This window comes from Triticum urartu, chromosome 7 (assembly GCF_003073215.2).
Source record: "Triticum urartu cultivar G1812 chromosome 7, Tu2.1, whole genome shotgun sequence".
In the NCBI taxonomy this organism is placed as follows: domain Eukaryota; kingdom Viridiplantae; phylum Streptophyta; class Magnoliopsida; order Poales; family Poaceae; genus Triticum; species Triticum urartu.
In genome coordinates, this window is record NC_053028.1 from 503,494,551 (window position 1) to 503,502,743 (window position 8,193).

The following is an 8,193-nucleotide window of genomic DNA, read 5'->3' on the forward strand; positions in this document are numbered from 1 at the left end:
TAATCAAATAACAACTCTTTGTCCATGGTTAGGAAACATAACCATCTTTGATTAACGAGCTAGTCAAGTAGAGGCATACTAGTGACACTCTGTTTGTCTATGTATTCACACATGTATTATGTTTCCAGTTAATACAATTCTAGCATGAATAATAAACTTTTATCATGATATAAGGAAATAAATAATAACTTTATTATTGCCTCTAGGGCATATTTCCTTCACGTGGGATGAAGCGGCCCGGACTGACCTTACACGTACACTTACGTGAGACAGGTTCCACTGACTGACATGCACTAGTTGCATAAGGTGGCTAGCAGGTGTCTATCTCTACTACTTTAGTCGAATCGGATTCGATGAAAGGGGTCCTTTTGAAGGGTAAATAGAAATTGGCGTATCACGTTGTGGTTTTGGCGTAGGTAAGAAACGTTCTTGCTAGAAACCTATAGCAGCCACGTAAAAATTTGCAACAACAATTAGAGGACGTCTAACTTGTTCTTGTAGCATATGTCGTGTGATGTGATATGTCCAAAAGGATGTGATGAATGATATATGTGATGTATGAGATTGATCATGTTCTTGTAATAGGAATCACGACTTGCATGTCGATGAGTATGACAACCGGCAGGAGCCATAGGAGTTGTCTTAATTTATTGTATGACCTGCGTGTCAATGAAAACGCCATGTAATTACTTTACTTTATTGCTAACCGTTAGCTATAGTAGTAGAAGTAATAGTTGGCGAGACAACTTCATGAAGACACGATGATGGAGATCATGATGATGGAGATCATGGTGTCATGCCGGTGACGATGATGATCATGGCGCCCCGAAGATGGAGATCAAAAGGAGCAAAATGATATTGGTCATATCATGTCACTATTTGATTGCGTGTGATGTTTATCATGTTTTTACTGCTTAGAACGACGGTAGCATAAATAAGATGATCCCTCATTAAAATATCAAGAATTGTGTTCCCCCTAACTGTGCACTGTTGCTAAGGTCCGTTGTTCCGAAGCACCACGTGATGATCGGGTGTGATAGGTTCTAACGTTCGCATACAACGGGTGTAAGCCAGATTTACACATGCAATACACTTAGGTTGACTTGATGAGCCTAGCATGTACAGACATGGCCTCGGAACACGGAAGACCGAAAGGTCGAACATGAGTCGTATAGAAGATACGATCAACATGGAGATGTTCACCGATGATGACTAGTCCGTTTCACATGATGATCGGACACGGCCTAGTTGACTCGGATCATGTATCACTTAGATGACTAGAGGGATGTCAATCTGAGTGGGAGTTCATTAAATAATTTGATTAGATGAACTTAATTATCATGAACATAGTATAAAACTTTGCAATATGTCTTGTAGATCAAATGGCCCACGCTAATGTTGCCCTCAACTTCAACGTGTTCCTAGAGAAAACCAAGCTGAAAGACGATGGCAGCAACTACACGGACTGGGTCCGTAACCTGAGGATTATCCTCATAGCTGCCAAGAAAGCATATGTCCTTGATGCACCTCTAGGTGAAGCACCTGTTTTCCCAGCAACTCAAGACGTTATGAATGCCTGGCAGTCACGTAGTGATGATTACTCCCTGGTTCAGTGCGGCATGCTTTACAGCTTAGAACCGGGGTTCCAAAAGCGTTTTGAGCAGCACGAAGCATATGAGATGTTCCAAGAGCTGAAAATGGTTTTCCAAGCTCATGCCCGGGTCGAGAGATATGAAGTCTCTGACAAGTTCTACAGTTGTAAGATGGAGGAGAATAGTTCTGTCAGCGAGCACATACTCAAAATGTCTGGGTTGCACAACCGCTTATCTCAGTTGGGAGTCAATCTCCCGGATGATGCGGTCATTGACAGAATCCTTCAGTTGCTCCCACCTAGCTACAAGAGCTTTGTGATGAACTTCAATATGCATGGGATGGAAAAGACCATTCCTGAGGTATATTCAATGCTGAAATCAGTGGAGGTGGAGATCAAAAAGGAACATCAAGTGTTGATGGTGAATAAAACCACTAAGTTCAAGAAAGGCAAGGGTAAGAAGAACTTCAAGAAGGACGGCAAGGGAGTTGCCGTGCCTGGTAAGACAGTTGTCGGGAAGAAGCCAAAGCATGGACCCAAGCCTGAGACTGAGTGCTTTTATTGCAAGGGAAACGGTCACTGGAAGCGGAACTGCCCCAAGTACTTAGCGGATAAGAAGGCCGACAATACCAAAGGTATATGTGATATACATGTTATTGATGTGTACCTAACCAGCGCTCATAGTAGCTCCTGTGTATTTGATACCGGTGCAGTTGCTCATATTTGTAACTCAAAACAGGAATTGCGGAATAAGCGGAGACTGGCGAAGGATGAGGTGACGATGCGCATCGGGAATGGTTCCAAGGTCGGTGTGATCGCCGTCGGCACGCTACCTCTACATTTACCTACGGGGTTAGTTTTAAACCTCAATAATTGTTATTTAGTATCAGCTTTGAGCATGAACATTGTATCTGGATCTCATTTAATGCGAGATGGCTACTCATTTAAATCTGAGAATAATGGTTGTTCTATTTATATGAGAGACATGTTTTATGGTCATGCCCCACTGGTTAATGGTTTATTCTTATTTAATATCGAGCGTGATGTTACACATATTCATAGTGTGAATGCCAAAAGATGTAAGGTTGATAATGATAGTCCCACATACTTGTGGCACTGCCGCCTTGTTCACATTGGTGTCAAACGCATGAAGAAACTCCATGCAGATGGACTTTTGGAGTCTCTTGATTATGAATCATTAGACACGTGCAAACCATGCCTCATGGGCAAAATGACCAAGACTCCATTCTCCGGAACAATGGAGCGAGCAACCAACTTATTGGAAATCATACATACTGATGTGTGCGGTCCAATGAGTGTTGAGGCTCGTGGTGGTTACCGTTATGTCCTTGCCCTCACTGATGACTTAAGTAGATATGGGTATGTGATACGTCCATTTTGCATCATGCTTTTATATCTATATTTATTGCATTATGGACTGTTATTTCACTTTATGTCACAATACTTATGGCTATTCTCTCTTATTTTACAAGGTATACATAAGGAGGGAGAATGCCGGCAGCTGGAATTCTGGGCTAGAAAACGAGCAATATTAGAGACCTATTCTGCGCAACTCTATAAGTCCTGAAACTCCATGGAAAATCTTAAAATAAATAAAGAAAAATCCTCGCCAAAGATGAAGGCCAGGGGCCCCACACCCTGCTCACGAGGGTGGGGTGCGCACCCCCCTAGGGCGGCCCCCCCTACCTCGTGGGCCCCCTGGTGGCTCTCCGACGTCCATCTTCTCCTGTATGAAGTCTTTCGATGAGAAAAAAATCAGAAGGAACTTTTCGGGATGAGACTCCGCCGCCACGAGGCGGAACCTTGGCGGATCCAATCTAGAGCTCCGACAGAGCTGTTCTGCCGGGGATACTTCCCTCCGGGAGGGGGAAATCATCACCATCATCATCACCAACGCTCCTCTCATCGGGAGAGGGCAATCTCCATCAACATCTTCACCAGCACCATCTCATCTCCAAACCCTAGTTCATCTCTTGTATCCAATTCTTGTCTCGAAGTCCGGGATTGGTGCTAGTAGGTTGCTAGTAGTGTTGATTACTTCTTGTAGTTGATGTTAGTTGGTTTATTTGGTGGAAGATCATATGTTCAGATCCTATATGCATATTATTACCCCTCTGATTATGAACATGAATATGCTTTGTGAGTAATTACGTTTGTTCCTGAGGACAAGGGAGAAGTCTTGCTATTAGTAGTCATGTGAATTTGGTAATCGTTTGATATTTTAATAAGATGTATGTTGTCTAGGCTGTAGTGGTGTTATGTGAACGTCGACTACATAACACTTCACCATTATTTGGGCCTAGAGGAAGGCATTGGGAAGTAATAAGTAGATGATGGGTTGCTAGAGTGACAGAATCTTAAACCCTAGTTTATGCGTTGCTTCGTAAGGGGCTGATTTGGATCCACATGTTTCATGCTATGGTTAGGTTTACCTTAATACTTTTATTGTAGTTGCGGATGCTTGCAATAGAGGTTAATCATAAGTGGGATTCTTGTTCAAGTAAGAACAGCACCCAAGCACCGATCCACCCACATATCAAATTATCAAAGTATCGAACGCGAATCATATGAACGTGATGAAAACTAGCTTGACGATATTCCCGTGTGTCCTCGGGAGCGCTTTTCCTATTATAAGAGTTTGTTCCGGCTTGTCCTTTGCTACAAAAGGATTGGTCCACCTTGCCGCACTTTATTTACTTTTGTTACTTGTTGCTCGTTACAATCTATCTTATCACAAAACTGTCTATTACCACTTGTTTCAGTACTTGCAGAGAATACCTTGCTGAAAACCGCTTATCATTTCCTTTTGCTCCTCGTTGGGTTCGACACTCTTACTTATCGAAAGGACTACGATAGATCCCCTATACTTGTGGGTCATTAAGACTCTTTTCTAGCGCCGTTGCCGGGGAGTGTAGCGCCTTTGGTAGGTGGAATTTGGTAAGGAAAAATTTATATAGTGTGCTGAAATTTACTGTCACTTGTTACTATGGAAAGTAATTCTCTGAGGGGCTTGTTCGGGGTATCTTCACCCCGTCTAGTAGAGCAAAGAGTTGCTCCTCAACCTACTGAACCTATTGAAAATGAAACTCCTTTTGAATTTCCTTCGGGTATGATGGAAAAACTGCTAGCTAACCCTTTTACAGGAGATGGAACAAAGCATCCTGATGAGTACTTAATATATGTGGATGAAGTTTGTGGACTATTTAAGCTTGCAGGTATACCCGATGATGTTGCTAAGAAGAAGGTCTTCCCTTTATCTTTGAAGGGAGATGCATTGATATGGTATAGGCTATGTGATGATATGAGATCATGGGACTATAAAAGATTGAAGTTGGAATTTCATCAAAAGTATTACCCTATGCATCTTGTTCATCGTGATCACAATTATATATATAATTTCTGGCCTCGCGAAGGAGAAAACATCGCTCAAGCTTGGGGGAGGCTTAAATCAATGTTATATTCATGCCCCAATCATGAGCTCTCAAGAGAAATGATCATTCAAAAAATTTATGCTCGGCTTTCTGAAAACAATCGCACCATGCTCGATACTTCTTGTGCTGGCTCTTTTATGATGAAGACTATTGAATTAAGATGGAATTTATTGGATAGAATTAAACGCAACTCTGAAGATTGGGACCTCGACGAAGGTAAGGAGTCAGGTATGACACCTAAGTTTGATTGTGTTAAATCTTTTATGGACACGATATTTTCCGTAAGTTTAGCACTAAATATGGACTTGACTCTGAGATAGTAGCTTCTTTCTGTGAATCTTTTGCTACTTATGTTGATCTCCCTAAGGATAAGTGGTTTAAATATCATCCTCCCATAGAAGTAAAAGTAGCTGCACCTATTAAAGTTGAAGAAAAGACTGTCACTTATAATGATCCTATTGTTCCTACTTCTTATATTGAGAAACCACCTTTCCCTATTAGAAGAAAGGATCATGCTAAAGCTTCAACTGTTGTTCGTAAAAGCAATATTAGAACTTATACACCTCCTGAGCAAGTTAAAGTGGAACCTAATATTGCTATTGTTAAAGATCTCTTGTCTGATAATATTGATGGGCATGTTATTCAGTTCGAAGGTGAAACTGCTAGAATTGCTAAACCTTGTGATAAAGATAAACATAGACCTATGGTAGGCGTGCCTGTTATTTCTGTTAAAATAGGAGATCATTGTTATCATGGCTTATGTGATATGGGTGCTAGTGCTAGTGTAATGCCTATTGACTTATACGAAGAAATTAAGAATGAAATTGCACCTGCTGAGTTAGAAGGTATTGATGTCACAATTAAACTTGCCAATAGAGATACTATTTCACCAATTGGAATTGTTAGAGATGTTGAAGTCTTGTGTGGGAAAACTAAATATCCTGCTAATTTTCTTGTTCTTGGTTCCCCACAAGATAGCTTTTGTCCCATTATATTTGGTAGACCCTTCTTAAATACTGTCAATGCTACCATAGATTGCACAAAGAATGTTGTTACTATTGGCTTGGATGATATGGTTCATGAGTTTAATTTCTCTAAATTTAGCAAACAACATCGTGAGGAAGAATTACCTAGTAAGGATGAAATTATTGGTCTTGCTTCTATTGCCGTACCTCCTGGTGATCCTTTAGAACACTATTTGCTAGACCATGAAAATGATATGTTCATGAATGAAAGAAGGGAAATAGATGAAGTATTCTTTAAACAGGAACCTATTCCGCAACATAATTTTCCTGTTGAAATTTTAGGGGATCCTCCTCCACCCAAGGGTGATCCCGTGTTTGAGCTTAAACCTTTGCCTGATAATCTTAAATATGCTTATCTTGATGAAAAGAAGATATATCCTGTTATTATTAGTGCTAACCTTTCAGAGCATGAAGAAGAAAGATTATTGAAAACTCTAAAGAAGCACCGTGCTGCTATTGGATATACTCTTGATGATCTTAAGGGCATTAATCCCACTCTATGTCAACATAAAATAAATTTGGAAGCAGATGCCAAACCAGTTCGTGATCCTCAATGACGTCTGAATCCTAAAATGAAAGAAGTGGTAAGAAAAGAAATACTAAAGCTTCTGGAGGCAGGTATAATCTATCCCGTTGCTGATAGTGAGTGGGTAAGTCCTGTCCATTGTGTCCCTAAGAAGGGAGGTATTACTATTGTTCCTAATGATAAAGATGAATTGATTCCACAAAGAATTATCACAGGTTATAGGATGGTAATTGATTTCCGCAAATTAAATAAAGCTACTAAGAAAGATCATTACCCCTTACCTTTTATTGATCAAATGCTAGAAAGATTATGCAAACATACACACTATTGCTTTCTAGATGGTTATTTTGGTTTCTCTCAAATACCTGTGTCGGCTAGAGATCAATCAAAGACTACTTTTACATGCCCTTTTGGTACTTTTGCTTATAGACGTATGCCTTTTGGTTTATGTAATGCACCTGCTACCTTTCAAAGATGCATGATGGCTATATTCTCTGACTTTTGTGAAAAGATTTGTGAGGTTTTCATGGACGATTTTTCCGTCTATGGTTCCTGTTTTGATGATTGCTTGAGCAATCTTGATCGAGTTTTGCAGAGATGTGAAGAAACTAATCTTGTCTTGAATTGGGAAAAGTGCCACTTTATGGTTAATGAAGGTATTATCTTGGGGCACAAAGTTTCTGAAAGATGTATTGAAGTTGATAAAGCCAAGGTTGATGCTATTAAAAAGATGCCATGTCCCAAGGACATCAAAGGTATAAGAAGTTTCCTTGGTCACGCCGAATTTTACAGGAGGTTCATTAAGGACTTCTCAAAAATTTCTCGGCCTCTGACTAATTTATTGCAAAAAAGATATACCATTTGTCTTTGATGATGATTGTGTAGAAGCATTTGAAATACTTAAGAAAGCATTAGTCTCTGCACCTGTTGTTTAGCCACCTGATTGGAAATTACCCTTTGAAATTATGTGTGATGCTAGTGATTATGCTGTAGGTGCTGTTTTAGGGCAAAGAGTTGATAAGAAATTAAATGTTATTCATTATGCTAGTAAGACTCTAGACAATGCTCAAAGAAATTATGCTACTACTGAAAAAGAGCTTTTAGCAGTTGTATTTGCTTGTGATAAGTTCAGATCTTATATTGTTGATTCTAAAGTAACTATTCAAATTAATCATGCTGCTATTAAATACCTTATGGAAAAGAAAGATGCTAAACCTAGACTTATTAGATGGGTTCTCTTGCTACAAGAATTTGATTTGCATATTGTTGATAGAAAGGGAGCTGAGAACCCCGTTACAGACAACTTATCCAGGTTAGAAAATATTCTTGATGACCCACTACCTATTAATGATAGCTTTCCTGATGAACAATTAAATGTTATAAGTACTTCTCGTAGTACTCCATGGTATGCTGATTATGCTAATTATATTGTTGCTAAGTTTATACCACCTAGCTTCACATACCAGCAAAAGAAAAAGTTTTTCTATGACTTGAGACATTACTTTTGGGATGACCCACATCTTTATAAAGAAGGAGTAGATGGTGTTATTAGACGTTGTGTACCTGAGCATGAACAGGAACAGATCCTATGCAAGTGTC